General features: G+C 39.5%; 1 protein-coding gene across 1 annotated transcript in view; it reads left to right on the forward strand.

Annotated features, from left to right (window-relative positions):
* The first annotated feature begins 4797 nt into the window (after positions 1–4797).
* LOC138974687 (uncharacterized) overlaps positions 4798–5000 on the forward strand; it is a 16506-nt gene continuing 16303 nt past the window's right edge. Inside the window, exon 1 of the mRNA XM_070347407.1 lies at positions 4798–5000. This exon is cut by the window's right edge and continues 1004 nt beyond it. The gene's annotated coding sequence lies outside the window, so the exon portion shown is untranslated.

Raw genomic sequence — 5000 nt, forward strand, 5'->3', positions numbered from 1 at the left:
GAGAGAGAGAGAGAGATAGAGATAGAGAGAGAGAGAGAGAGAGAGAGAGAGAGAGAGAGAGAGAGAGAGAGAGAGAGAGAGAGAGAGAGAGAGAGAGAGAGAGATATTGGATGTACTGAATTGAACTAAAATATTATGATGGGGAAGGCGTTTAGATGATTATAATAAGTATGTGTAGGCTATTGTGTGTGCACACTGAATGTATTGTTTTGTGTTGTTACTATTTATGTTGTATGTTGTTGGATGTTGTGATATATGCATAAACCGGCACGGTTGGCTTAGTGGTAAGGCGTCCGCCTCGTGATCGGGAGGTCGTGAGTTCGAACCCCGGCCGGGTCATACCAAAGACTTTAAAATTGGCAATCTAGTGGCTGCTCCGCCTGGTGTCTGGCATTATGGGGTTAGTGCTAGGACTGGTTGGTCCGGTGTCAGAATAATGTGACTGGGTGAGACATGAAGCCTGTGCTGCGTCTTCTGTCTTGTGTGTGGCCCACGTTATATGTCAAAGCAGCACCGCCCTGATATGGCTCTTCATGGTCAGATGGGCGTTAAGCAAACAAACAAACAAACAAACAAATATATGCATAAACTACGCATTCATGTCTGAGTTGATACAATAACGTTGGCTAAGTCTATGTCTATGAGACTGTCGGTCTCTTCAGTCACACAAGGCGTTGCAGCACATCCACACACTAAACAAGGCGCATCCAGTATCGTATCACGAGACTATACGCTCTGCCAATGATGAGGAAAGCAAAACTACCGTTGTATCGTCATCTAAGTGGTTACATCGCTGCATTCCCACAGTGACTGTAACAATGTGCATCTTTTGCTGCTGCAGTTTCAGCATCGTTAGTGGGCTGACAGCATTACACTTTTAAAGGTGGTCGTCTACATTTTTGCTTTTTTTTTTTTTAATAATCTTATGGTTAGATTTTGCTAAAAAGTTATGTCAGATGATGAATGAACCATGGGGAAAAAAGTTATAGGAAAACAAATATATGCAAACAAATATTTTATTTTTGGGTAGCGTGACTCACGCTTCCAATATTTTGTTTTCTGTTTGCTGAGAACATGCGCTTTGCCTAAAAAATACTGACCAATCAAATTCACTATGCTTATAGCCACGCCCAAACAAGTGCAGCAACAGTTTGACACTGGAGCGCTGTCCACGCTTTTTTTTAAACGCACGAAATGCACGGAATTTGAGAGGAGTTTTGCGCTTGGCATTTTCCAAATAAGGATATCCTACTATGAGTACTACGCTGGAATACTACAATGAATTTTCAAACGGCTACACTGGCTTCGTCTTTCCTGATCGAAAGGGGGTGTACTGTTGATATTTGTAGATAATAGACTCTGTATTTTAATGGTCAAATGGCGATTTCGGTATAAAAATGTAGACACGGACCTTTAAAGTAACCGTGACAAATACAGCAAGTTAAAAACACAGCGTGGTCATCATGTCACTTCAAATGTAAGCCCCTGTAGGACTAAAACGTACTTACATCAGTCAGTGGAGCAGTAGTTTTTGAAAGAAAGCAATCGCCGCGTGAAGTGAAGTGAATAATGGTGAAATAGTTCCAAACGAACGCCGTTAAGTACACTATGGTAAACAGCATGCTGTGCATCTGAAACATACAATTTGTTACGCGCCGCTTCGAGTCCAATGTTCACGTGCAGTTGACACTGTAGGAAAGAGCGATTGGACACAACAGTAGAATGTCAAATGTAATGACACAAAAACGACAGAAAACATGACACTTGCCCGAATGAACCACTCACTTTCAAAGACATAATGGCATAGAACGATCGAGTGACATGGCACTGTAACAAATGTTTTAAATTGGGTACGAAAAGTGTTCCAATCATTTTGTTGTTTACATTTAGTCAAGTTTTGATTAAATGTTTTAACATAGACAGAGAGTCAAGACGAGGGTGGTGGTAGACAGAGAGTCAAGACGAGGGTGGTGGTGTATTAGTGATGGTGTACTATAGATTCAAACAAATATTGACTGTATTCTTCATTATTCCTTGAATCCCACAATAAATGGATATGTTATGTTTAAATAAAAAATAAAAACATATCAGGAATGTACACAGTGTACAGAACAATCGCTATTTTTCTGTTAAAACAAGTGTTGCTGTGTTATGCCGGCTGTGAATTCAAACAATCAACGCCCGCAGCTAGGTGTAAGGAACGCTTTTCACGAACTAATAGAAATACATCTTCATACAATGCGTCAGCACTTCCTCGTGCTGAGGTATCGGCGAACCTACTGCCTTGGTGAAACAAATTGCAGTTCGTTTAGTTTTATCAGAACTGTGAGTTTGACAGATTGACAAAATTGGTTTCGCTTTACTTAACATGTTTTGTTTATTTATGTATTCAAAACCATCCACCATAGTAAATGAAGGGGGTGAGGTAGAAAAACTGCTAAAATTGCAAAATTATGAATTGTGCAACGTTTGACTTTTGATGGATCCCTGTATAATGGGTCGTATTAGTTATAATGTGTAGACAGGCCGCTTATAATCATGTGTACGTAATTGTAGACTGTAACTGCTGCACTACAGTACTCGTAATAACCCCTAATCGTGCACTTTCAACGTAAACGTTGTGGTCAACTAGCAGGTCTGTCAAAGCAACTTCCACCGCGGTTGGTATTCCAACGACTGACGTTTGCTGCGCTTCTTCAAATAACTTGCCGGAGCGAAACAAACTGCTCTTAAAAACTATATTTAGCCACCTGATGCCGGACAGAACGAACGAACGAACGAACGAACTGTATTACTCAAGGATGGAGATTTTAGGCTCACGCCTAGAGAGAGAGAGAGAGAGAGAGAGAGAGAGAGAGAGAGGGAGAGAGAGAGAGAGAGAGAGAGAGAGAGAGAGACACACACACACACACACACACACACACACACACACACACACACACACACACACACACATACACAGACAGAGAGAAAGAGGGAGAGAGAAAAATGAAATAAAATGACGATAGACGCAGAATTTAGGTTAATGCAGGATTAAACAATTTGCCAGTACAACTATTTTGATCGGTTTGAGAAGAGAACATCGGCGCCGACAAATAGTATATAACATAATATACTTTCTTTCTTTATTTGGTGTTTAACGTCGTTTTCAACCACGAAGGTTATATCGCGACGAGGGAAAGGGGGGAGATGGGATAGGGGAAAGGGGGGAGATGGGATAGAGCCACTTGTTAAGTGTTTCTTGTTCACAAAAGCACTAATAAAAAAATTGCTCCAGGGGCTTGCAACGTAGTACAATATATGACCTTACTGGGAGAATGCAAGTTTCCAGTACAAAGGACTAAACATTTCTTACATACTGCTTGACTAAAATCTTTACAAACATTGACTATATTCTATACAAGAACCACTTAACAAGGGTAAAAGGAGGAACAGAATCCGTTAGTCGCCTCTTACGACATGCGGGGTGCAGAGAAATTAGGATGTGGAAAAGAAGACTTTTGGTAAGTGAAATAAAGGTGATGGATCCAGTCAGGTAGAAATAAGACAACAAGAAAAGAATTGGAAAACTGCAGGGAATAGTAGGGAGAGTTTTCTTGGAAGGAAATATAGGTGAAAGGACTGGTAAGGCAGAAATAAGATTAAAGAAGAGAAGTAAAGGGGTGGGGTAGCTTGGTGAGAACACTCCCGCCGCGTGAAGGCGACCCCATGGGAGCAACATAATATACAACATCTGTCATTATGTTGAACACGCCAAAAGTACCAACACATATTTAAGTGTGAAGAAGAGGAATGTGTATAGCGAGACATCCACCGTGACAAACAGTCGTTGTCAACAGTTTGGACAGAAACGCCCGTTACTCTAAACGTTACAATATAACTGAATTATAGCTTTTTGAAATGTTTGTACACCAAATGTGACCCTCCACCACGGAATGAGTCGCATGTCACCTTTGCATGATTTTCATATTTTTACGTTTTCCTAAAGAGTTTTTTTTATGCTCTATCCAGTGGTGAAAACCGTTTTAGAAAAGAGCGAAAACTTTGAGTTTGAGTTATAAGCCTGTGACTAAGGTGACCCTCACACTGTTACCAGACACTCCCCGGACTTATATTAAGCCTAGCGCAGAACCGCGCGAGGTGACATGCGACTCATTTCGTGGTGGAGGGTCACAAATGTACAATATAAATCAACGGCTGACTTACTTACCCCAAGACATGAATTCGGTATTGTGCGGTGTTGTTGAAGCTTTTTTTGAAAAAAAAAAATTAATCTTTTTTTTTTTCTCCAAAATTTTAATCAATCAATAAACACGTGATAACAAACATGGTAACTGTGTGTTTTCTGTTTGTACACATAATTTCTCATTTACATGCATTACCTTAAGTCAGAGACGATAAACATTTTTTCTAATTAATAAAACGTCAGACTAACGAAATCTCAAAACAACATGATTTCCAAAAATAATTTCCAGTGTTAATCGTGAATCGGTTTTTTAAAAAATGCTTACGCACATCTTTGCGATTAAAATAATATGATTAATCTTCTTCTCCGTTACTCTAAACGTTACAATATAACTGAATTATAGCTTTTTGAAATGTTTGTACACCAAATGCACAATATAAATCAACGGCTGACTTACTTACCCCAAGACATGAATTCGGTATTGTGCGGTGTGTTGAAGCTTTCACATGTTCACCAACATACATTATGCTTGTGAAAACAAAAATCACATTGCATGTGTGTGTGTTATATTTCTAGTGTTCCTAATAGTTATACGTACGTATGTTTTGACAATAAATACTGTGCCATCTTGTGTCTAAAACATCCCCATATGACGGTAAGTATTGTTGGACTAAAACCATACAAACATAACACTCTTAATAATGTGATAGGTTTGCATTTGTATGTACATGTAAGGCAATTGAACACATTCAGGCATCACTCGGGTCAATAATATGTTGGACAAACGCATGATTCTTACATAATGCACAATCAT

This window comes from Littorina saxatilis, linkage group LG8 (assembly GCF_037325665.1).
Source record: "Littorina saxatilis isolate snail1 linkage group LG8, US_GU_Lsax_2.0, whole genome shotgun sequence".
In the NCBI taxonomy this organism is placed as follows: Eukaryota; Metazoa; Mollusca; class Gastropoda; order Littorinimorpha; family Littorinidae; genus Littorina; species Littorina saxatilis.